The sequence below is a fragment of the Lissotriton helveticus genome, chromosome 2_2 (assembly GCF_964261635.1).
Source record: "Lissotriton helveticus chromosome 2_2, aLisHel1.1, whole genome shotgun sequence".
Lineage (NCBI taxonomy): Eukaryota > Metazoa > Chordata > Amphibia > Caudata > Salamandridae > Lissotriton > Lissotriton helveticus.
In genome coordinates this window covers 314,690,057-314,717,375 of record NC_136060.1, presented here as the reverse complement: position 1 = coordinate 314,717,375, position 27,319 = coordinate 314,690,057, and positions in this window count along the sequence as shown.

Genomic DNA, 27,319 nt, shown 5'->3' with positions numbered 1-27,319 from the left:
CAGGGTGGTGTGGAGTGCAAAAAAACGATGGATTTAGGCCCAGATCTTTGTACTGGGGTGAATGTATGACATTGTTCTACATTCTGTCCATCAACTGTGTTTTTTGCAATTTTCACCTCGAGTGGGCTGGGTATGCTCAGACGTGAGTCCCAGGCTCTCCACACCACTGGAGTCAAGCTATCCAGGCTGATGAAGGCTGATAGCCAGAAACCGGTCCTTGGATGCTTGATTTCGGTCTGGAAAAGACATGGCTTGGTAGTTCGGACTGGACTGTTCCCATGAGGCACAGGGTCAGAGCTGATTTGCATATAGCCAGTGTCTAACCCAGGGTGGTGTGGAGTGCAAAAAAACGATGGATTTAGGCCCAGATCTTTGTACTGCGGTGAATGTATTACATTGTTCTACATTCTGTCCATCAACTGTGTTTTTTGCAATTTTCACCTCGAGTGGGCTGTGTATGCTCAGACGTGAGTCCCAGGCTCTCCACACCACTGGAGTCAAGCTATCCAGACTGATGAAGGCTGATAGCCAGAAACCGGTCCTTGGATGCTTGATTCCAGTCTGGGAAAGACATGGCTTGGTAGTTCGGACTAGACTGTTCCCACGAGGCACAGGGTCAGAGCTGATTTGCATATAGCCAGTGTCTAACCCAGGGTGGTGTGGAGTGCAAAAAAACGATGGATTTAGGCCCAGATCTTTGTACTGGGGTGAATGTATGACATTGTTCTACATTCTGTCCATCAACTGTGTTTTTTGCAATTTTCACCTCGAGTGGGCTGGGTATGCTCAGACGTGAGTCCCAGGCTCTCCACACCACTGGAGTCAAGCTATCCAGGCTGATGAAGGCTGATAGCCAGAAACCGGTCCTTGGATGCTTGATTTCGGTCTGGAAAAGACATGGCTTGGTAGTTCGGACTGGACTGTTCCCATGAGGCACAGGGTCAGAGCTGATTTGCATATAGCCAGTGTCTAACCCAGGGTGGTGTGGAGTGCAAAAAAACGATGGATTTAGGCCCAGATCTTTGTACTGCGGTGAATGTATTACATTGTTCTACATTCTGTCCATCAACTGTGTTTTTTGCAATTTTCACCTCGAGTGGGCTGGGTATGCTCAGACGTGAGTCCCAGGCTCTCCACACCACTGGAGTCAAGCTATCCAGACTGATGAAGGCTGATAGCCAGAAACCGGTCCTTGGATGCTTGATTCCGGTCTGGGAAAGACATGACTTGGTAGTTCGGACTGGACTGTTCCCATAAGGCACAGGGTCAGAGCTGATTTGCATATAGCCAGTGTCTAACCCAGGGTGGTGTGGAGTGCAAAAAAACGATGGATTTAGGCCCAGATCTTTGTACTGCGGTGAATGTATTACATTGTTCTACATTCTGTCCATCAACTGTGTTTTTTGCAATTTTCACCTCGAGTGGGCTGGGTATGCTCAGACGTGAGTCCCAGGCTCTCCACACCACTGGAGTCAAGCTATCCAGACTGATGAAGGCTGATAGCCAGAAACCGGTCCTTGGATGCTTGATTCCGGTCTGGGAAAGACATGGCCTGGAAGTTCGGACTAGACTGTTCCCATGAGGCACAGGGTCAGAGCTGATTTGCATATAGCCAGTGTCTAACCCAGGGTGGTGTGGAGTGCAATAAAACGATGGATTTAGGCCCAGATCTTTGTACTGGGGTGAATGTATGACATTGTTCTACATTCTGTCCTTCAACTGTGTTTTTTGCAATTTTCACCTCGAGTGGGCTGGGTATGCTCAGACGTGAGTCCCAGGCTCCCCACACCACTGGAGTCAAGCTATCCAGGCTGATGAAGGCTGATAGCCAGAAACCGGTCCTTGGATGCTTGATTCCGGTCTGGGAAAGACATGGCTTGGTAGTTCGGACTGGACTGTTCCCATGAGGCACAGGGTCAGAGCTGATTTGCATATAGCCAGTGTCTAACCCAGGGTGGTGTGGAGTGCAAATAAACGATGGATTTAGGCCCAGATCTTTGTACTGGGGTGAATGTATGACATTGTTCTACATTCTGTCCATCAACTGTGTTTTTTGCAATTTTCACCTCGAGTGGGCTGGGTATGCTCAGACGTGAGTCCCAGGCTCTCCACACCACTGGAGTCAAGCTATCCAGGCTGATGAAGGCTGATAGCCAGAAACCGGTCCTTGGATGCTTGATTCCGGTCTGGGAAAGACAAGGCTTGGTAGTTCGGACTGGACTGTTCCCATGAGGCACAGGGTCAGAGCTGATTTGCATATAGCCAGTGTCTAACCCAGGGTGGTGTGGAGTGCAAAAAAATGATGGATTTAGGCACAGATCTTTGTACTGGGGTGAATGTATGACATTGTTCTACATTCTGTCCATCAACTGTGTTTTTTGCAATTTTCACCTCGAGTGGGCTGGGTATGCTCAGACGTGAGTCCCAGGCTCTCCACACCACTGGAGTCAAGCTATCCAGGCTGATGAAGGCTGATAGCCAGAAACCGGTCCTTGGATGCTTGATTCCGGTCTGGGAAAGACAAGGCTTGGTAGTTCGGACTGGACTGTTCCCATGAGGAACAGGGTCAGAGCTGATTTGCATATAGCCAGTGTCTAACCCAGGGTGGTGTGGAGTGCAAAAAAATGATGGATTTAGGCCCAGATCTTTGTACTGGGGTGAATGTATGACATTGTTCTACATTCTGTCCATCAACTGTGTTTTTTGCAATTTTCACCTCGAGTGGGCTGGGTATGCTCAGACGTGAGTCCCAGGCTCTCCACACCACTGGAGTCAAGCTATCCAGGCTGATGAAGGCTGATAGCCAGAAACCGGTCCTTGGATGCTTGATTCCGGTCTGGGAAAGACATGGCTTGGTAGTTCGGACTGGACTGTTCCCATGAGGCACAGGGTCAGAGCTGATTTGCATATAGCCAGTGTCTAACCCAGGGTGGTGTGGAGTGCAAAAAAACGATGGATTTAGGCCCAGATCTTTGTACTGGGGTGAATGTATGACATTGTTCTACATTCTGTCCATCAACTGTGTTTTTTGCAATTTTCACCCCGAGTGGGCTGGGTATGCTCAGACGTGAGTCCCAGGCTCTCCACACCACTGGAGTCAAGCTATCCAGGCTGATGAAGGCTGATAGCCAGAAACCGGTCCTTGGATGCTTGATTCCGGTCTGGGAAAGACATGGCTTGGTAGTTCGGACTGGACTATTCCCATGAGGCACAGGGTCAGAGCTGATTTGCATATAGCCAGTGTCTAAACCAGGGTAGTGTGGAGTGCAAAAAAACGATGGATTTAGGCCCAGATCTTTGTACTGGGGTGAATGTATGACATTGTTCTACATTCTGTCCATCAACTGTGTTTTTGCACTTTTCACCTCGAGTGGGCTGGGTATGCTCAGACGTGAGTCCCAGGCTCTCCACACCACTGGAGTCAAGCTATCCAGGCTGATGAAGGCTGGTAGCCAGAAACCGGTCCTTGGATGCATGATTCCGGTCTGGGAAAGACATGGCTTGGTAGTTTGGACTGGACTGTTCCCATGTGGCACAGAGTCAGAGCTGATTTGCATATAGCCAGTGTCTAACCCAGGGTGGTGTGGAGTGCAAAAAAACGATGGATTTAGGGCCAGATGTTTGTACTGGGGTGAATGTATGACATTGTTCTACATTCTGTCCATCAACTCTGTTTTTTGCAATTTTCACCTCGAGTGGGCTGGGTATGCTCAGACGTGAGTCCCAGGCTCTCCACACCACTGGAGTCAAGCTATCCAGGCTGATGAAGGCTGATGGCCAGAAACCGTTCCTTGGATGCTTGATTCCGGTCTGGGAAAGACATGGCTTGGTAGTTCAGACTGGACTGTTCCCATGAGGCACAGGGTCAGAGCTGATTTGCATATAGCCAGTGTCTAACCCAGGGTGGTGTGGAGTGCAAAAAAACGATGGATTTAGGCCCAGATCTTTGTACTGGGGTGAATGTATGACATTGTTCTACATTCTGTCCATCAACTGTGTTTTTTGCAATTTTCACCTCGAGTGGGCTGGGTATGCTCAGACGTGAGTCCCAGGCTCTCCACACCACTGGAGTCAAGCTATCCAGGCTGATGAAGGCTGATAGCCAGAAACCGGTCCTTGGATGCTTGATTCCGGTCTGGGAAAGACATGACTTGGTAGTTCGGACTGGACTGTTCCCATGAGGCACAGGGTCAGAGCTGATTTGCATATAGCCAGTGTCTAACCCAGGGTGGTGTGGAGTGCAAAAAAACGATGGATTTAGGCCCAGATCTTTGTACTGCGGTGAATGTATTACATTGTTCTACATTCTGTCCATCAACTGTTTTTTTTGGAATTTTCACCTCGAGTGGGCTGGGTATGCTCAGACGTGAGTCCCAGGCTCTCCACACCACTGGAGTCAAGCTATCCAGACTGATGAAGGCTGATAGCCAGAAACCGGTCCTTGGATGCTTGATTCCAGTCTGGGAAAAACATGGCTTGGTAGTTCGGACTAGACTGTTCCCAAGAGGCACAGGGTCAGAGCTGATTTGCATATAGCCAGTGTCTAACCCAGGGTGGTGTGGAGTGCAAAAAAACGATGGATTTAGGCCCAGATCTTTGTACTGGGGTGAATGTATGACATTGTTCTACATTCTGTCCATCAACTGTGTTTTTTGCAATTTTCACCTCGAGTGGGCTGGGTATGCTCAGACGTGAGTCCCAGGCTCTCCACACCACTGGAGTCAAGCTATCCAGGCTGATGAAGGCTGATAGCCAGAAACCGGTCCTTGGATGCTTGATTCCGGTCTGGAAAAGACATGGCTTGGTAGTTCGGACTGGACTGTTCCCATGAGGCACAGGGTCAGAGCTGATTTGCATATAGCCAGTGTCTAACCCAGGGTGGTGTGGAGTGCAAAAAAACGATGGATTTAGGCCCAGATCTTTGTACTGCGGTGAATGTATTACATTGTTCTACATTCTGTCCATCAACTGTGTTTTTTGCAATTTTCACCTCGAGTGGGCTGGGTATGCTCAGACGTGAGTCCCAGGCTCTCCACACCACTGGAGTCAAGCTATCCAGACTGATGAAGGCTGATAGCCAGAAACCGGTCCTTGGATGCTTGATTCCGGTCTGGGAAAGACATGACTTGGTAGTTCGGACTGGACTGTTCCCATAAGGCACAGGGTCAGAGCTGATTTGCATATAGCCAGTGTCTAACCCAGGGTGGTGTGGAGTGCAAAAAAACGATGGATTTAGGCCCAGATCTTTGTACTGCGGTGAATGTATTACATTGTTCTACATTCTGTCCATCAACTGTGTTTTTTGCAATTTTCACCTCGAGTGGGCTGGGTATGCTCAGACGTGAGTCCCAGGCTCTCCACACCACTGGAGTCAAGCTATCCAGACTGATGAAGGCTGATAGCCAGAAACCGGTCCTTGGATGCTTGATTCCAGTCTGGGAAAGACATGGCTTGGTAGTTCGGACTAGACTGTTCCCATGAGGCACAGGGTCAGAGCTGATTTGCATATAGCCAGTGTCTAACCCAGGGTGGTGTGGAGTGCAAAAAAAGATGGATTTAGGCCCAGGTCTTTGTACTGGGGTGAATGTATGACATTGTTCTACATTCTGTCCATCAACTGTGTTTTTTGCAATTTTCACCTCGAGTGGGCTGGGTATGCTCAGACGTGAGTCCCAGGCTCTCCACACCACTGGAGTCAAGCTATCCAGGCTGATGAAGGCTGATAGCCAGAAACCGGTCCTTGGATGCTTGATTCCGGTCTGGGAAAGACATGGCTTGGTAGTTCGTACTGGACTGTTCCCATGAGGCACAGGGTCAGAGCTGATTTGCATATAGCCAGTGTCTAACCCAGGGTGGTGTGGAGTGCAAAAAAACGATGGATTTAGGCCCAGATCTTTGTACTGCGGTGAATGTATTACATTGTTCTACATTCTGTCCATCAACTGTGTTTTTTGCAATTTTCACCTCGAGTGGGCTGGGTATGCTCAGAAGTGAGTCCCAGGCTCTCCACACCACTGGAGTCAAGCTATCCAGACTGATGAAGGCTGATGGCCAGAAACCGGTCTTTGGATGCTTGATTCCGGTCTGGGAAAGACATGGCTTGGTAGTTCGGACTAGACTGTTCCCATGAGGCACAGGGTCAGAGCTGATTTGCATATAGCCAGTGTCTAACCCAGGGTGTTGTGGAGTGCAAAAAAACGATGGATTTAGGCCCAGATCTTTGTACTGGGGTGAATGTATGACATTGTTCTACATTCTGTCCATCAACTGTGTTTTTTGCAATTTTCACCTCGAGTGGGCTGGGTATGCTCAGACGTGAGTCCCAGGCTCTCCACACCACTGGAGTCAAGATATCCAGGCTGATGAAGGCTGATAGCCAGAAACCGGTCCTTGGATGCTTGATTCCGGTCTGGGAAAGACATGGCTTGGTAGTTCGGACTGGACTGTTCCCATGAGGCACAGGACCAGAGCTGATTTGCATATAGCCAGTGTCTAACCCAGGGTGGTGTGGAGTGCAAAAAAACGATGGATTTAGGCCCAGATCTTTGTACTGCGGTGAATGTATTACATTGTTCTACATTCTGTCCATCAACTGTGTTTTTTGCAATTTTCACCTCGAGTGGACTGGGTATGCTCAGACGTGAGTCCCAGGCTCTCCACACCACTGGAGTCAAGCTATCCAGACTGATGAAGGCTGATAGCCAGAAACCGGTCCTTGGATGCTTGATTCCAGTCTGGGAAAGACATGGCTTGGTAGTTCGGACTAGACTGTTCCCATGAGGCACAGGGTCAGAGCTGATTTGCATATAGCCAGTGTCTAACCCAGGGTGGTGTGGAGTGCAAAAAAAGATGGATTTAGGCCCAGGTCTTTGTACTGGGGTGAATGTATGACATTGTTCTACATTCTGTCCATCAACTGTGTTTTTTGCAATTTTCACCTCGAGTGGGCTGGGTATGCTCAGACGTGAGTCCCAGGCTCTCCACACCACTGGAGTCAAGCTATCCAGGCTGATGAAGGCTGATAGCCAGAAACCGGTCCTTGGATGCTTGATTCCGGTCTGGGAAAGACATGGCTTGGTAGTTCGGACTGGACTGTTCCCATGAGGCACAGGGTCAGAGCTGATTTGCATATAGCCAGTGTCTAACCCAGGGTGGTGTGGAGTGCAAAAAAACGATGGATTTAGGCCCAGATCTTTGTACTGCGGTGAATGTATTACATTGTTCTACATTCTGTCCATCAACTGTGTTTTTTGCAATTTTCACCTCGAGTGGGCTGGGTATGCTCAGAAGTGAGTCCCAGGCTCTCCACACCACTGGAGTCAAGCTATCCAGACTGATGAAGGCTGATAGCCAGAAACCGGTCTTTGGATGCTTGATTCCGGTCTGGGAAAGACATGGCTTGGTAGTTCGGACTAGACTGTTCCCATGAGGCACAGGGTCAGAGCTGATTTGCATATAGCCAGTGTCTAACCCAGGGTGTTGTGGAGTGCAAAAAAACGATGGATTTAGGCCCAGATCTTTGTACTGGGGTGAATGTATGACATTGTTCTACATTCTGTCCATCAACTGTGTGTTTTGCAATTTTCACCTCGAGTGGGCTGGGTATGCTCAGACGTGAGTCCCAGGCTCTCCACACCACTGGAGTCAAGATATCCAGGCTGATGAAGGCTGATAGCCAGAAACCGGTCCTTGGATGCTTGATTCCGGTCTGGGAAAGACATGGCTTGGTAGTTCGGACTGGACTGTTCCCATGAGGCACAGGACCAGAGCTGATTTGCATATAGCCAGTGTCTAACCCAGGGTGGTGTGGAGTGCAAAAAACGATGGATTTAGGCCCAGATCTTTGTACTGGGGTGAATGTATGACATTGTTCTACATTCTGTCCATCAACTGTGTTTTTTGCAATTTTCACCTCGAGTGGGCTGGGTATGCTCAGACGTGAGTCCCAGGCTCTCCACACCACTGGAGTCAAGCTATCCAGGCTGATGAAGGCTGATAGCCAGAAACCGGTCCTTGGATGCTTGATTCCGGTCTGGGAAAGACAAGGCTTGGTAGTTCGGACTGGACTGTTCCCATGAGGCACAGGGTCAGAGCTGATTTGCATATAGCCAGTGTCTAACCCAGGGTGGTGTGGAGTGCAAAAAAACGATGGATTTAGGCACAGATCTTTGTACTGGGGTGAATGTATGACATTGTTCTACATTCTGTCCATCAACTGTGTTTTTTGCAATTTTCACCTCGAGTGGGCTGGGTATGCTCAGACGTGAGTCCCAGGCTCTCCACACCACTGGAGTCAAGCTATACAGGCTGATGAAGGCTGATAGCCAGAAACCGGTCCTTGGATGCTTGATTCCAGTCTGGGAAAGACATGGCTTGGTAGTTCGGACTAGACTGTTCCCACGAGGCACAGGGTCAGAGCTGATTTGCATATAGCCAGTGTCTAACCCAGGGTGGTGTGGAGTGCAAAAAAACGATGGATTTAGGCCCAGATCTTTGTACTGGGGTGAATGTATGACATTGTTCTACATTCTGTCCATCAACTGTGTTTTTTGCAATTTTCACCTCGAGTGGGCTGGGTATGCTCAGTCGTGAGTCCCAGGCTCTCCACACCACTGGAGTCAAGCTATCCAGGCTGATGAAGGCTGATAGCCAGAAACCGGTCCTTGGATGCTTGATTCCGGTCTGGAAAAGACATGGCTTGGTAGTTCGGACTGGACTGTTCCCATGAGGCACAGGGTCAGAGCTGATTTGCATATAGCCAGTGTCTAACCCAGGGTGGTGTGGAGTGCAAAAAAACGATGGATTTAGGCCCAGATCTTTGTACTGCGGTGAATGTATTACATTGTTCTACATTCTGTCCATCAACTGTGTTTTTTGCAATTTTCACCTCGAGTGGGCTGGGTATGCTCAGACGTGAGTCCCAGGCTCTCCACACCACTGGAGTCAAGCTATCCAGACTGATGAAGGCTGATAGCCAGAAACCGGTCCTTGGATGCTTGATTCCGGTCTGGGAAAGACATGACTTGGTAGTTCGGACTGGACTGTTCCCATAAGGCACAGGGTCAGAGCTGATTTGCATATAGCCAGTGTCTAACCCAGGGTGGTGTGGAGTGCAAAAAAACGATGGATTTAGGCCCAGATCTTTGTACTGCGGTGAATGTATTACATTGTTCTACATTCTGTCCATCAACTGTGTTTTTTGCAATTTTCACCTCGAGTGGGCTGGGTATGCTCAGACGTGAGTCCCAGGCTCTCCACACCACTGGAGTCAAGCTATCCAGACTGATGAAGGCTGATAGCCAGAAACCGGTCCTTGGATGCTTGATTCCAGTCTGGGAAAGACATGGCTTGGTAGTTCGGACTAGACTGTTCCCATGAGGCACAGGGTCAGAGCTGATTTGCATATAGCCAGTGTCTAACCCAGGGTGGTGTGGAGTGCAAAAAAAGATGGATTTAGGCCCAGGTCTTTGTACTGGGGTGAATGTATGACATTGTTCTACATTCTGTCCATCAACTGTGTTTTTTGCAATTTTCACCTCGAGTGGGCTGGGTATGCTCAGACGTGAGTCCCAGGCTCTCCACACCACTGGAGTCAAGCTATCCAGGCTGATGAAGGCTGATAGCCAGAAACCGGTCCTTGGATGCTTGATTCCGGTCTGGGAAAGACATGGCTTGGTAGTTCGGACTGGACTGTTCCCATGAGGCACAGGGTCAGAGCTGATTTGCATATAGCCAGTGTCTAACCCAGGGTGGTGTGGAGTGCAAAAAAACGATGGATTTAGGCCCAGATCTTTGTACTGCGGTGAATGTATTACATTGTTCTACATTCTGTCCATCAACTGTGTTTTTTGCAATTTTCACCTCGAGTGGGCTGGGTATGCTCAGAAGTGAGTCCCAGGCTCTCCACACCACTGGAGTCAAGCTATCCAGACTGATGAAGGCTGATAGCCACAAACCGGTCTTTGGATGCTTGATTCCGGTCTGGGAAAGACATGGCTTGGTAGTTCGGACTAGACTGTTCCCATGAGGCACGGGGTCAGAGCTGATTTGCATATAGCCAGTGTCTAACCCAGGGTGGTGTGGAGTGCAAAAAAACGATGGATTTAGGCCCAGATCTTTGTACTGGGGTGAATGTATGACATTGTTCTACATTCTGTCCATCAACTGTGTTTTTTGCAATTTTCACCTCGAGTGGGCTGGGTATGCTCAGACGTGAGTCCCAGGCTCTCCACACCACTGGAGTCAAGATATCCAGGCTGATGAAGGCTGATAGCCAGAAACCGGTCCTTGGATGCTTGATTCCGGTCTGGGAAAGACATGGCTTGGTAGTTCGGACTGGACTGTTCCCATGAGGCACAGGACCAGAGCTGATTTGCATATAGCCAGTGTCTAACCCAGGGTGGTGTGGAGTGCAAAAAAACGATGGATTTAGGCCCAGATTTTTGTACTGGGGTGAATGTATGACATTGTTCTACATTCTGTCCATCAACTGTGTTTTTTGCAATTTTCACCTCGAGTGGGCTGGGTATGCTCAGACGTGAGTCCCAGGCTCTCCACACCACTGGAGTCAAGATATCCAGGCTGATGAAGGCTGATAGCCAGAAACCGGTCCTTGGATGCTTGATTCCGGTCTGGGAAAGACATGGCTTGGTAGTTCGGACTGGACTGTTCCCATGAGGCACAGGACCAGAGCTGATTTGCATATAGCCAGTGTCTAACCCAGGGTGGTGTGGAGTGCAAAAAACGATGGATTTAGGCCCAGATCTTTGTACTGGGGTGAATGTATGACATTGTTCTACATTCTGTCCATCAACTGTGTTTTTTGCAATTTTCACCTCGAGTGGGCTGGGTATGCTCAGACGTGAGTCCCAGGCTCTCCACACCACTGGAGTCAAGCTATCCAGGCTGATGAAGGCTGATAGCCAGAAACCGGTCCTTGGATGCTTGATTCCGGTCTGGGAAAGACAAGGCTTGGTAGTTCGGACTGGACTGTTCCCATGAGGCACAGGGTCAGAGCTGATTTGCATATAGCCAGTGTCTAACCCAGGGTGGTGTGGAGTGCAAAAAAACGATGGATTTAGGCACAGATCTTTGTACTGGGGTGAATGTATGACATTGTTCTACATTCTGTCCATCAACTGTGTTTTTTGCAATTTTCACCTCGAGTGGGCTGGGTATGCTCAGACGTGAGTCCCAGGCTCTCCACACCACTGGAGTCAAGCTATACAGGCTGATGAAGGCTGATAGCCAGAAACCGGTCCTTGGATGCTTGATTCCAGTCTGGGAAAGACATGGCTTGGTAGTTCGGACTAGACTGTTCCCACGAGGCACAGGGTCAGAGCTGATTTGCATATAGCCAGTGTCTAACCCAGGGTGGTGTGGAGTGCAAAAAAACGATGGATTTAGGCCCAGATCTTTGTACTGGGGTGAATGTATGACATTGTTCTACATTCTGTCCATCAACTGTGTTTTTTGCAATTTTCACCTCGAGTGGGCTGGGTATGCTCAGTCGTGAGTCCCAGGCTCTCCACACCACTGGAGTCAAGCTATCCAGGCTGATGAAGGCTGATAGCCAGAAACCGGTCCTTGGATGCTTGATTCCGGTCTGGAAAAGACATGGCTTGGTAGTTCGGACTGGACTGTTCCCATGAGGCACAGGGTCAGAGCTGATTTGCATATAGCCAGTGTCTAACCCAGGGTGGTGTGGAGTGCAAAAAAACGATGGATTTAGGCCCAGATCTTTGTACTGCGGTGAATGTATTACATTGTTCTACATTCTGTCCATCAACTGTGTTTTTTGCAATTTTCACCTCGAGTGGGCTGGGTATGCTCAGACGTGAGTCCCAGGCTCTCCACACCACTGGAGTCAAGCTATCCAGACTGATGAAGGCTGATAGCCAGAAACCGGTCCTTGGATGCTTGATTCCGGTCTGGGAAAGACATGACTTGGTAGTTTGGACTGGACTGTTCCCATAAGGCACAGGGTCAGAGCTGATTTGCATATAGCCAGTGTCTAACCCAGGGTGGTGTGGAGTGCAAAAAAACGATGGATTTAGGCCCAGATCTTTGTACTGCGGTGAATGTATTACATTGTTCTACATTCTGTCCATCAACTGTGTTTTTTGCAATTTTCACCTCGAGTGGGCTGGGTATGCTCAGACGTGAGTCCCAGGCTCTCCACACCACTGGAGTCAAGCTATCCAGACTGATGAAGGCTGATAGCCAGAAACCGGTCCTTGGATGCTTGATTCCAGTCTGGGAAAGACATGGCTTGGTAGTTCGGACTAGACTGTTCCCATGAGGCACAGGGTCAGAGCTGATTTGCATATAGCCAGTGTCTAACCCAGGGTGGTGTGGAGTGCAAAAAAAGATGGATTTAGGCCCAGGTCTTTGTACTGGGGTGAATGTATGACATTGTTCTACATTCTGTCCATCAACTGTGTTTTTTGCAATTTTCACCTCGAGTGGGCTGGGTATGCTCAGACGTGAGTCCCAGGCTCTCCACACCACTGGAGTCAAGCTATCCAGGCTGATGAAGGCTGATAGCCAGAAACCGGTCCTTGGATGCTTGATTCCGGTCTGGGAAAGACATGGCTTGGTAGTTCGGACTGGACTGTTCCCATGAGGCACAGGGTCAGAGCTGATTTGCATATAGCCAGTGTCTAACCCAGGGTGGTGTGGAGTGCAAAAAAACGATGGATTTAGGCCCAGATCTTTGTACTGCGGTGAATGTATTACATTGTTCTACATTCTGTCCATCAACTGTGTTTTTTGCAATTTTCACCTCGAGTGGGCTGGGTATGCTCAGAAGTGAGTCCCAGGCTCTCCACACCACTGGAGTCAAGCTATCCAGACTGATGAAGGCTGATAGCCACAAACCGGTCTTTGGATGCTTGATTCCGGTCTGGGAAAGACATGGCTTGGTAGTTCGGACTAGACTGTTCCCATGAGGCACGGGGTCAGAGCTGATTTGCATATAGCCAGTGTCTAACCCAGGGTGGTGTGGAGTGCAAAAAAACGATGGATTTAGGCCCAGATCTTTGTACTGGGGTGAATGTATGACATTGTTCTACATTCTGTCCATCAACTGTGTTTTTTGCAATTTTCACCTCGAGTGGGCTGGGTATGCTCAGACGTGAGTCCCAGGCTCTCCACACCACTGGAGTCAAGATATCCAGGCTGATGAAGGCTGATAGCCAGAAACCGGTCCTTGGATGCTTGATTCCGGTCTGGGAAAGACATGGCTTGGTAGTTCGGACTGGACTGTTCCCATGAGGCACAGGACCAGAGCTGATTTGCATATAGCCAGTGTCTAACCCAGGGTGGTGTGGAGTGCAAAAAAACGATGGATTTAGGCCCAGATTTTTGTACTGGGGTGAATGTATGACATTGTTCTACATTCTGTCCATCAACTGTGTTTTTTGCAATTTTCACCTCGAGTGGGCTGGGTATGCTCAGACGTGAGTCCCAGGCTCTCCACACCACTGGAGTCAAGCTATCCAGGCTGATGAAGGCTGATAGCCAGAAACCGGTCCTTGGATGCTTGATTCCGGTCTGGGAAAGACAAGGCTTGGTAGTTCGGACTGGACTGTTCCCATGAGGCACAGGGTCAGAGCTGATTTGCATATAGCCAGTGTCTAACCCAGGGTGGTGTGGAGTGCAAACAAACGATGGATTTAGGCCCAGATCTTTGTACTGCGGTGAATGTATTACATTGTTCTACATTCTGTCCATCAACTGTTTTTTGCAATTTTCACCTCGAAGGGGCTGGGTATGCTCAGAAGTGAGTCCCAGGCTCTCCACACCACTGGAGTCAAGCTATCCAGACTGATGAAGGCTGATAGCCAGAAACCGGTCTTTGGATGCTTGATTCCGGTCTGGGAAAGACATGGCTTGGTAGTTCGGACTAGACTGTTCCCATGAGGCACAGGGTCAGAGCTGATTTGCATATAGCCAGTGTCTAACCCAGGGTGGTGTGGAGTGCAAAAAAACGATGGATTTAGGCCCAGATCTTTGTACTGGGGTGAATGTATGACATTGTTCTACATTCTGTCCATCAACTGTGTTTTTTGCAATTTTCACCTCGAGTGGGCTGGGTATGCTCAGACGTGAGTCCCAGGCTCTCCACACCACTGGAGTCAAGATATCCAGGCTGATGAAGGCTGATAGCCAGAAACCGGTCCTTGGATGCTTGATTCCGGTCTGGGAAAGACATGGCTTGGTAGTTCGGACTGGACTGTTCCCATGAGGCACAGGACCAGAGCTGATTTGCATATAGCCAGTGTCTAACCCAGGGTGGTGTGGAGTGCAAAAAAACGATGGATTTAGGCCCAGATCTTTTTACTGGGGTGAATGTATGACATTGTTCTACATTCTGTCCATCAACTGTGTTTTTTGCAATTTTCACCTCGAGTGGGCTGGGTATGCTCAGATGTGAGTCCCAGGCTCTCCACACCACTGGAGTCAAGCTATCCAGGCTGATGAAGGCTGATAGCCAGAAACCGGTCCTTGGATGCTTGATTCCGGTCTGGGAAAGACAAGGCTTGGTAGTTCGGACTGGACTGTTCCCATGAGGCACAGGGTCAGAGCTGATTTGCATATAGCCAGTGTCTAACCCAGGGTGGTGTGGAGTGCAAAAAAACGATGGATTTAGGCACAGATCTTTGTACTGGGGTGAATGTATGACATTGTTCTACATTCTGTCCATCAACTGTGTTTTTTGCAATTTTCACCTCGAGTGGGCTGGGTATGCTCAGACGTGAGTCCCAGGCTCTCCACACCACTGGAGTCAAGCTATACAGGCTGATGAAGGCTGATAGCCAGAAACCGGTCCATGGATGCTTGATTCCGGTCTGGGAAAGACATGGCTTGGTAGTTCGGGCTGGACTGTTCCCATGAGGCACAGGGTCAGAGCTGATTTGCATATAGCCAGTGTCTAACCCAGGGTGGTGTGGAGTGCAAAAAACCGATGGATTTAGGTCCAGATCTTTGTACTGGGGTGAATGTATGACATTGTTCTACATTCTGTCCATCAACTGTGTTTATTGCAATTTTCACCTTGAGTGGGCTGGGTATGCTCAGACGTGAGTCCCAGGCTCTCCACACCACTGGAGTCAAGCTATCCAGACTGATGAAGGCTGATAGCCAGAAACCGGTCCTTGGATGCTTGATTCCGGTCTGGGAAAGACATGGCTTGGTAGTTCGGACTGGACTGTTCCCATGAGGCACAGGGTCAGAGCTGATTTGCATATAGCCAGTGTCTAACCCAGGGTGGTGTGGAGTGCAAAAAAACGATGGATTTAGGCCCAGATCTTTGTATTGGGTGAATGTATGACATTGTTCTACATTCTGTCCATCAACTGTGTTTTTTGCAATTTTCACCTCGAGTGGGCTGGGTATGCTCAGACGTGAGTCCCAGGCTCTCCACACCACTGGAGTCAAGCTATCCAGGCTGATGAAGGCTGATAGCCAGAAACCGGTCCTTGGATGCTTGATTCCGGTCTGGGAAAGACATGGCTTGGTAGTTCGGACTGGACTGTTCCCATGAGGCACAGGGTCAGAGCTGATTTGCATATAGCCAGTGTCTAACCCAGGGTGGTGTGGAGTGCAAAAAAACGATGGATTTAGGCCCAGATCTTTGTACTGCGGTGAATGTATTACATTGTTCTACATTCTGTCCATCAACTGTGTTTTTTGCAATTTTCACCTCGAGTGGGCTGGGTATGCTCAGAAGTGATTCCCAGGCTCTCCACACCACTGGAGTCAAGCTATCCAGACTGATGAAGGCTGATAGCCAGAAACCGGTCTTTGGATGCTTGATTCCGGTCTGGGAAAGACATGGCTTGGTAGTTCGGACTAGACTGTTCCCATGAGGCACAGGGTCAGAGCTGATTTGCATATAGCCAGTGTCTAACCCAGGGTGTTGTGGAGTGCAAAAAAACGATGGATTTAGGCCCAGATCTTTGTACTGGGGTGAATGTATGACATTGTTCTACATTCTGTCCATCAACTGTGTTTTTTGCAATTTTCACCTCGAGTGGGCTGGGTATGCTCAGACGTGAGTCCCAGGCTCTCCACACCACTGGAGTCAAGCTATCCAGACTGATGAAGGCTGATAGCCAGAAACCGGTCCTTGGATGCTTGATTCCGGTCTGGGAAAGACATGACTTGGTAGTTCGGACTGGACTGTTCCCATAAGGCACAGGGTCAGAGCTGATTTGCATATAGCCAGTGTCTAACCCAGGGTGGTGTGGAGTGCAAAAAAACGATGGATTTAGGCCCAGATCTTTGTACTGCGGTGAATGTATTACATTGTTCTACATTCTGTCCATCAACTGTGTTTTTTGCAATTTTCACCTCGAGTGGGCTGGGTATGCTCAGACGTGAGTCCCAGGCTCTCCACACCACTGGAGTCAAGCTATCCAGACTGATGAAGGCTGATAGCCAGAAACCGGTCCTTGGATGCTTGATTCCAGCCTGGGAAAGACATGGCTTGGTAGTTCGGACTAGACTGTTCCCATGAGGCACAGGGTCAGAGCTGATTTGCATATAGCCAGTGTCTAACCCAGGGTGGTGTGGAGTGCAAAAAAAGATGGATTTAGGCCCAGGTCTTTGTACTGGGGTGAATGTATGACATTGTTCTACATTCTGTCCATCAACTGTGTTTTTTGCAATTTTCACCTCGAGTGGGCTGGGTATGCTCAGACGTGAGTCCCAGGCTCTCCACACCACTGGAGTCAAGCTATCCAGGCTGATGAAGGCTGATAGCCAGAAACCGGTCCTTGGATGCTTGATTCCGGTCTGGGAAAGACATGGCTTGGTAGTTTGGACTGGACTGTTCCCATGAGGCACAGGGTCAGAGCTGATTTGCATATAGCCAGTGTCTAACCCAGGGTGGTGTGGAGTGCAAAAAAACGATGGATTTAGGCCCAGATCTTTGTACTGCGGTGAATGTATTACATTGTTCTACATTCTGTCCATCAACTGTGTTTTTTGCAATTTTCACCTCGAGTGGGCTGGGTATGCTCAGAAGTGAGTCCCAGGCTCTCCACACCACTGGAGTCAAGCTATCCAGACTGATGAAGGCTGATAGCCAGAAACCGGTCTTTGGATGCTTGATTCCGGTCTGGGAAAGACATGGCTTGGTAGTTCGGACTAGACTGTTCCCATGAGGCACAGGGTCAGAGCTGATTTGCATATAGCCAGTGTCTAACCCAGGGTGGTGTGGAGTGCAAAAAAACGATGGATTTAGGCCCAGATCTTTGTACTGGGGTGAATGTATGACATTGTTCTACATTCTGTCCATCAACTGTGTTTTTTGCAATTTTCACCTCGAGTGGGCTGGGTATGCTCAGACGTGAGTCCCAGGCTCTCCACACCACTGGAGTCAAGATATCCAGGCTGATGAAGGCTGATAGCCAGAAACCGGTCCTTGGATGCTTGATTCCGGTCTGGGAAAGACATGGCTTGGTAGTTCGGACTGGACTGTTCCCATGAGGCACAGGACCAGAGCTGATTTGCATATAGCCAGTGTCTAACCCAGGGTGGTGTGGAGTGCAAAAAAACGATGGATTTAGGCCCAGATCTTTGTACTGGGGTGAATGTATGACATTGTTCTACATTCTGTCCATCAACTGTGTTTTTTGCAATTTTCACCTCGAGTGGGCTGGGTATGCTCAGACGTGAGTCCCAGGCTCTCCACACCACTGGAGTCAAGCTATCCAGGCTGATGAAGGCTGATAGCCAGAAACCGGTCCTTGGATGCTTGATTCCGGTCTGGGAAAGACAAGGCTTGGTAGTTCGGACTGGACTGTTCCCATGAGGCACAGGGTCAGAGCTGATTTGCATATAGCCAGTGTCTAACCCAGGGTGGTGTGGAGTGCAAAAAAACGATGGATTTAGGCACAGATCTTTGTACTGGGGTGAATGTATGACATTGTTCTACATTCTGTCCATCAACTGTGTTTTTTGCAATTTTCACCTCGAGTGGGCTGGGTATGCTCAGACGTGAGTCCCAGGCTCTCCACACCACTGGAGTCAAGCTATACAGGCTGATGAAGGCTGATAGCCAGAAACCGGTCCATGGATGCTTGATTCCGGTCTGGGAAAGACATGGCTTGGTAGTTCGGGCTGGACTGTTCCCATGAGGCACAGGGTCAGAGCTGATTTGCATATAGCCAGTGTCTAACCCAGGGTGGTGTGGAGTGCAAAAAACCGATGGATTTAGGTCCAGATCTTTGTACTGGGGTGAATGTATGACATTGTTCTACATTCTGTCCATCAACTGTGTTTATTGCAATTTTCACCTTGAGTGGGCTGGGTATGCTCAGACGTGAGTCCCAGGCTCTCCACACCACTGGAGTCAAGCTATCCAGACTGATGAAGGCTGATAGCCAGAAACCGGTCCTTGGATGCTTGATTCCGGTCTGGGAAAGACATGGCTTGGTAGTTCGGACTGGACTGTTCCCATGAGGCACAGGGTCAGAGCTGATTTGCATATAGCCAGTGTCTAACCCAGGGTGGTGTGGAGTGCAAAAAAACGATGGATTTAGGCCCAGATCTTTGTATTGGGTGAATGTATGACATTGTTCTACATTCTGTCCATCAACTGTGTTTTTTGCAATTTTCACCTCGAGTGGGCTGGGTATGCTCAGACGTGAGTCCCAGGCTCTCCACACCACTGGAGTCAAGCTATCCAGGCTGATGAAGGCTGATAGCCAGAAACCGGTCCTTGGATGCTTGATTCCGGTCTGGGAAAGACATGGCTTGGTAGTTCGGACTGGACTGTTCCCATGAGGCACAGGGTCAGAGCTGATTTGCATATAGCCAGTGTCTAACCCAGGGTGGTGTGGAGTGCAAAAAAACGATGGATTTAGGCCCAGATCTTTGTACTGCGGTGAATGTATTACATTGTTCTACATTCTGTCCATCAACTGTGTTTTTTGCAATTTTCACCTCGAGTGGGCTGGGTATGCTCAGAAGTGATTCCCAGGCTCTCCACACCACTGGAGTCAAGCTATCCAGACTGATGAAGGCTGATAGCCAGAAACCGGTCTTTGGATGCTTGATTCCGGTCTGGGAAAGACATGGCTTGGTAGTTCGGACTAGACTGTTCCCATGAGGCACAGGGTCAGAGCTGATTTGCATATAGCCAGTGTCTAACCCAGGGTGTTGTGGAGTGCAAAAAAACGATGGATTTAGGCCCAGATCTTTGTACTGGGGTGAATGTATGACATTGTTCTACATTCTGTCCATCAACTGTGTTTTTTGCAATTTTCACCTCGAGTGGGCTGGGTATGCTCAGACGTGAGTCCCAGGCTCTCCACACCACTGGAGTCAAGCTATCCAGACTGATGAAGGCTGATAGCCAGAAACCGGTCCTTGGATGCTTGATTCCGGTCTGGGAAAGACATGACTTGGTAGTTCGGACTGGACTGTTCCCATAAGGCACAGGGTCAGAGCTGATTTGCATATAGCCAGTGTCTAACCCAGGGTGGTGTGGAGTGCAAAAAAACGATGGATTTAGGCCCAGATCTTTGTACTGCGGTGAATGTATTACATTGTTCTACATTCTGTCCATCAACTGTGTTTTTTGCAATTTTCACCTCGAGTGGGCTGGGTATGCTCAGACGTGAGTCCCAGGCTCTCCACACCACTGGAGTCAAGCTATCCAGACTGATGAAGGCTGATAGCCAGAAACCGGTCCTTGGATGCTTGATTCCAGTCTGGGAAAGACATGGCTTGGTAGTTCGGACTAGACTGTTCCCATGAGGCACAGGGTCAGAGCTGATTTGCATATAGCCAGTGTCTAACCCAGGGTGGTGTGGAGTGCAAAAAAAGATGGATTTAGGCCCAGGTCTTTGTACTGGGGTGAATGTATGACATTGTTCTACATTCTGTCCATCAACTGTGTTTTTTGCAATTTTCACCTCGAGTGGGCTGGGTATGCTCAGACGTGAGTCCCAGGCTCTCCACACCACTGGAGTCAAGCTATCCAGGCTGATGAAGGCTGATAGCCAGAAACCGGTCCTTGGATGCTTGATTCCGGTCTGGGAAAGACATGGCTTGGTAGTTCGGACTGGACTGTTCCCATGAGGCACAGGGTCAGAGCTGATTTGCATATAGCCAGTGTCTAACCCAGGGTGGTGTGGAGTGCAAAAAAACGATGGATTTAGGCCCAGATCTTTGTACTGCGGTGAATGTATTACATTGTTCTACATTCTGTCCATCAACTGTGTTTTTTGCAATTTTCACCTCGAGTGGGCTGGGTATGCTCAGAAGTGAGTCCCAGGCTCTCCACACCACTGGAGTCAAGCTATCCAGACTGATGAAGGCTGATAGCCAGAAACCGGTCTTTGGATGCTTGATTCCGGTCTGGGAAAGACATGGCTTGGTAGTTCGGACTAGACTGTTCCCATGAGGCACAGGGTCAGAGCTGATTTGCATATAGCCAGTGTCTAACCCAGGGTGGTGTGGAGTGCAAAAAAACGATGGATTTAGGCCCAGATCTTTGTACTGGGGTGAATGTATGACATGTTCTACATTCTGTCCATCAACTGTGTTTTTTGCAATTTTCACCTCGAGTGGGCTGGGTATGCTCAGACGTGAGTCCCAGGCTCTCCACACCACTGGAGTCAAGATATCCAGGCTGATGAAGGCTGATAGCCAGAAACCGGTCCTTGGATGCTTGATTCCGGTCTGGGAAAGACAAGGCTTGGTAGTTCGGACTGGACTGTTCCCATGAGGCACAGGGTCAGAGCTGATTTGCATATAGCCAGTGTCTAACCCAGGGTGGTGTGGAGTGCAAAAAAACGTTGGATTTAGGCACAGATCTTTGTACTGGGGTGAATGTATGACATTGTTCTACATTCTGTCCATCAACTGTGTTTTTTGCAATTTTCACCTCGAGTGGGCTGGGTATGCTCAGACGTGAGTCCCAGGCTCTCCACACCACTGGAGTCAAGCTATACAGGCTGATGAAGGCTGATAGCCAGAAACCGGTCCATGGATGCTTGATTCCGGTCTGGGAAAGACATGGCTTGGTAGTTCGGGCTGGACTGTTCCCATGAGGCACAGGGTCAGAGCTGATTTGCATATAGCCAGTGTCTAACCCAGGGTGGTGTGGAGTGCAAAAAACCGATGGATTTAGGTCCAGATCTTTGTACTGGGGTGAATGTATGACATTGTTCTACATTCTGTCCATCAACTGTGTTTATTGCAATTTTCACCTTGAGTGGGCTGGGTATGCTCAGACGTGAGTCCCAGGCTCTCCACACCACTGGAGTCAAGCTATCCAGACTGATGAAGGCTGATAGCCAGAAACCGGTCCTTGGATGCTTGATTCCGGTCTGGGAAAGACATGGCTTGGTAGTTCGGACTGGACTGTTCCCATGAGGCACAGGGTCAGAGCTGATTTGCATATAGCCAGTGTCTAACCCAGGGTGGTGTGGAGTGCAAAAAAACGATGGATTTAGGCCCAGATCTTTGTATTGGGTGAATGTATGACATTGTTCTACATTCTGTCCATCAACTGTGTTTTTTGCAATTTTCACCTCGAGTGGGCTGGGTATGCTCAGACGTGAGTCCTAGGCTCTCCACACCACTGGAGTCAAGCTATCCAGGCTGATGAAGGCTGATAGCCAGAAACCGGTCCTTGGATGCTTGATTCCGGTCTGGGAAAGACATGGCTTGGTAGTTCGGACTGGACTGTTCCCATGAGGCACAGGGTCAGAGCTGATTTGCATATAGCCAGTGTCTAACCCAGGGTGGTGTGGAGTGCAAAAAAACGATGGATTTAGGCCCAGATCTTTGTACTGCGGTGAATGTATTACATTGTTCTACATTCTGTCCATCAACTGTGTTTTTTGCAATTTTCACCTCGAGTGGGCTGGGTATGCTCAGAAGTGATTCCCAGGCTCTCCACACCACTGGAGTCAAGCTATCCAGACTGATGAAGGCTGATAGCCAGAAACCGGTCTTTGGATGCTTGATTCCGGTCTGGGAAAGACATGGCTTGGTAGTTCGGACTAGACTGTTCCCATGAGGCACAGGGTCAGAGCTGATTTGCATATAGCCAGTGTCTAACCCAGGGTGTTGTGGAGTGCAAAAAAACGATGGATTTAGGCCCAGATCTTTGTACTGGGGTGAATGTATGACATTGTTCTACATTCTGTCCATCAACTGTGTTTTTTGCAATTTTCACCTCGAGTGGGCTGGGTATGCTCAGACGTGAGTCCCAGGCTCTCCACACCACTGGAGTCAAGCTATCCAGACTGATGAAGGCTGATAGCCAGAAACCGGTCCTTGGATGCTTGATTCCGGTCTGGGAAAGACATGACTTGGTAGTTCGGACTGGACTGTTCCCATAAGGCACAGGGTCAGAGCTGATTTGCATATAGCCAGTGTCTAACCCAGGGTGGTGTGGAGTGCAAAAAAACGATGGATTTAGGCCCAGATCTTTGTACTGCGGTGAATGTATTACATTGTTCTACATTCTGTCCATCAACTGTGTTTTTTGCAATTTTCACCTCGAGTGGGCTGGGTATGCTCAGACGTGAGTCCCAGGCTCTCCACACCACTGGAGTCAAGCTATCCAGACTGATGAAGGCTGATAGCCAGAAACCGGTCCTTGGATGCTTGATTCCAGTCTGGGAAAGACATGGCTTGGTAGTTCGGACTAGACTGTTCCCATGAGGCACAGGGTCAGAGCTGATTTGCATATAGCCAGTGTCTAACCCAGGGTGGTGTGGAGTGCAAAAAAAGATGGATTTAGGCCCAGGTCTTTGTACTGGGGTGAATGTATGACATTGTTCTACATTCTGTCCATCAACTGTGTTTTTTGCAATTTTCACCTCGAGTGGGCTGGGTATGCTCAGACGTGAGTCCCAGGCTCTCCACACCACTGGAGTCAAGCTATCCAGGCTGATGAAGGCTGATAGCCAGAAACCGGTCCTTGGATGCTTGATTCCGGTCTGGGAAAGACATGGCTTGGTAGTTCGGACTGGACTGTTCCCATGAGGCACAGGGTCAGAGCTGATTTGCATATAGCCAGTGTCTAACCCAGGGTGGTGTGGAGTGCAAAAAAACGATGGATTTAGGCCCAGATCTTTGTACTGCGGTGAATGTATTACATTGTTCTACATTCTGTCCATCAACTGTGTTTTTTGCAATTTTCACCTCGAGTGGGCTGGGTATGCTCAGAAGTGAGTCCCAGGCTCTCCACACCACTGGAGTCAAGCTATCCAGACTGATGAAGGCTGATAGCCAGAAACCGGTCTTTGGATGCTTGATTCCGGTCTGGGAAAGACATGGCTTGGTAGTTCGGACTAGACTGTTCCCATGAGGCACAGGGTCAGAGCTGATTTGCATATAGCCAGTGTCTAACCCAGGGTGGTGTGGAGTGCAAAAAAACGATGGATTTAGGCCCAGATCTTTGTACTGGGGTGAATGTATGACATTGTTCTACATTCTGTCCATCAACTGTGTTTTTTGCAATTTTCACCTCGAGTGGGCTGGGTATGCTCAGTCGTGAGTCCCAGGCTCTCCACACCACTGGAGTCAAGATATCCAGGCTGATGAAGGCTGATAGCCAGAAACCGGTCCTTGGATGCTTGATTCCGGTCTGGGAAAGACATGGCTTGGTAGTTCGGACTGGACTGTTCCCATGAGGCACAGGACCAGAGCTGATTTGCATATAGCCAGTGTCTAACCCAGGGTGGTGTGGAGTGCAAAAAAACGATGGATTTAGGCCCAGATCTTTGTACTGGGGTGAATGTATGACATTGTTCTACATTCTGTCCATCAACTGTGTTTTTTGCAATTTTCACCTCGAGTGGGCTGGGTATGCTCAGACGTGAGTCCCAGGCTCTCCACACCACTGGAGTCAAGCTATCCAGGCTGATGAAGGCTGATAGCCAGAAACCGGTCCTTGGATGCTTGATTCCGGTCTGGGAAAGACAAGGCTTGGTAGTTCGGACTGGACTGTTCCCATGAGGCACAGGGTCAGAGCTGATTTGCATATAGCCAGTGTCTAACCCAGGGTGGTGTGGAGTGCAAAAAAACGATGGATTTAGGCACAGATCTTTGTACTGGGGTGAATGTATGACATTGTTCTACATTCTGTCCATCAACTGTGTTTTTTGCAATTTTCACCTCGAGTGGGCTGGGTATGCTCAGACGTGAGTCCCAGGCTCTCCACACCACTGGAGTCAAGCTATACAGGCTGATGAAGGCTGATAGCCAGAAACCGGTCCATGGATGCTTGATTCCGGTCTGGGAAAGACATGGCTTGGTAGTTCGGGCTGGACTGTTCCCATGAGGCACAGGGTCAGAGCTGATTTGCATATAGCCAGTGTCTAACCCAGGGTGGTGTGGAGTGCAAAAAAACGATGGATTTAGGTCCAGATCTTTGTACTGGGGTGAATGTATGACATTGTTCTACATTCTGTCCATCAACTGTGTTTATTGCAATTTTCACCTTGAGTGGGCTGGGTATGCTCAGACGTGAGTCCCAGGCTCTCCACACCACTGGAGTCAAGCTATCCAGACTGATGAAGGCTGATAGCCAGAAACCGGTCCTTGGATGCTTGATTCCGGTCTGGGAAAGACATGGCTTGGTAGTTCGGACTGGACTGTTCCCATGAGGCACAGGGTCAGAGCTGATTTGCATATAGCCAGTGTCTAACCCAGGGTGGTGTGGAGTGCAAAAAAACGATGGATTTAGGCCCAGATCTTTGTATTGGGTGAATGTATGACATTGTTCTACATTCTGTCCATCAACTGTGTTTTTTGCAATTTTCACCTCGAGTGGGCTAGGTATGCTCAGACGTGAGTCCCAGGCTCTCCACACCACTGGAGTCAAGCTATCCAGGCTGATGAAGGCTGATAGCCAGAAACCGGTCCTTGGATGCTTGATTCCGGTCTGGGAAAGACATGGCTTGGTAGTTCGGACTGGACTGTTCCCATGAGGCACAGGACCAGAGCTGATTTGCATATAGCCAGTGTCTAACCCAGGGTGGTGTGGAGTGCAAAAAAACGATGGATTTAGGCCCAGATCTTTGTACTGGGGTGAATGTATGACATTGTTCTACATTCTGTCCATCAACTGTGTTTTTTGCAATTTTCACCTAGAGTGGGCTGGGTATGCTCAGACGTGAGTCCAAGGCTCTCCACACCACTGGAGTCAAGCTATCCAGGCTGATGAAGGCTGATAGCCAGAAACCGGTCCTTGGATGCTTGATTCCGGTCTGGAAAAGACATGGCTTGGTAGTTCGGACTGGACTGTTCCCATGAGGCACAGGGTCAGAGCTGATTTGCATATAGCCAGTGTCTAACCCAGGGTGGTGTGGAGTGCAAAGAAACGATGGATTTAGGCCCAGATCTTTGTACTGGGGTGAATGTATGACATTGTTCTACATTCTGTCCATCAACTGTGTTTTTTGCAATTTTCACCTCGAGTGGGCTGGGTATGCTCAGACGTGAGTCCCAGGCTCTCCACACCACTGGAGTCAAGCTATACAGGCTGATGAAGGCTGATAGCCAGAAACCGGTCCTTGGATGCTTGATTCCGGTCTGGGAAAGACATGGCTTGGTAGTTCGGACTGGACTGTTCCCATGAGGCACAGGGTCAGAGCTGATTTGCATATATCCAGTGTCTAACCCAGGGTGGTGTGGAGTGCAAAAAAACGATGGATTTAGGCCCAGATCTTTGTACTGGAGTGAATGTATGACATTGTTCTACATTCTGTCCATCAACTGTGTTTTTTGCAATTTTCACCTCGAGTGGGCTGGGTATGCTCAGACGTGAGTCCCAGGCTCTCCACACCACTGGAGTCAAGCTATCCAGGCTGATGAAGGCTGATAGCCAGAAACCGGTCCATGGATGCTTGATTCCGGTCTGGGAAAGACATGGCTTGGTGGTTCGGGCTGGACTGTTCCCATGAGGCACAGGGTCAGAGCTGATTTGCATATAGCCAGTGTCTAACCCAGGGTGGTGTGGAGTGCAAAAAAACGATGGATTTAGGCCCAGATCTTTGTACTGGGGTGAATGTATGACATTGTTCTACATTCTGTCCATCAACTGTGTTTTTTGCAATTTTCACCTCGAGTGGGTTGGGTATGTTCAGACGTGAGTCCCAGGCTCTCCACACCACTGGAGTCAAGCTATACAGGCTGATGAAGGCTGATAGCCAGAAACCGGTCCTTGGATGCTTGATTCCGGTCTGGGAAAGACATGGCTTGGTAGTTCGGACTGGACTGTTCCCATGAGGCACAGGGTCAGAGCTGATTTGCATATATCCAGTGTCTAACCCAGGGTGGTGTGGAGTGCAAAAAAACGATGGATTTAGGCCCAGATCTTTGTACTGGAGTGAATGTATGACATTGTTCTACATTCTGTCCATCAACTGTGTTTTTTGCAATTTTCACCTCGAGTGGGCTGGGTATGCTCAGACGTGAGTCCCAGGCTCTCCACACCACTGGAGTCAAGCTATCCAGGCTGATGAAGGCTGATAGCCAGAAACCGGTTCTTGGATGCTTGATTCCGGAGTGGGAAAGACATGGCTTGGTAGTTCGGACTGGACTGTTCCCATGAGGCACAGGGTCAGAGCTGATTTGCATATAGCCAGTGTCTAACCCAGGGTGGTGTGGAGTGCAAAAAAATGATGGATTTAGGCCCAGATCTTTGTACTGGAGTGAATGTATGACATTGTTCTACATTCTGTCCATCAACTGTGTTTTTTGCAATTTTCACCTCGAGTGGGCTGGGTATGCTCAGACGTGAGTCCCAGGCTCTCCACACCACTGGAGTCAAGCTATCCAGGCTGATGAAGGCTGATAGCCAGAAACCGGTCCTTGGATGCTTGATTCCGGAGTGGGAAAGACATGGCTTGGTAGTTCGGACTGGACTGTTCCCATGAGGCACAGGGTCAGAGCTGATTTGCATATAGCCAGTGTCTAACCCAGGGTGGTGTGGAGTGCAAAAAAATGATGGATTTAGGCCCAGATCTTTGTACTGGGGTGAATGTATGACATTGTTCTACATTCTGTCCATCAACTGTGTTTTTTGCAATTTTCACCTCGAGTGGGCTGGGTATGCTCAGACGTGAGTCCCAGGCTCTCCACACCACTGGAGTCAAGCTATACAGGCTGATGAAGGCTGATAGCCAGAAACCGGTCCTTGGATGCTTGATTCCGGTCTGGGAAAGACATGGCTTGGTAATTCGGGCTGGACTGTTCCCATGAGGCACAGGGTCAGAGCTGATTTGCATATAGCCAGTGTCTAACCCAGGGTGGTGTGGAGTGCAAAAAAACGATGGATTTA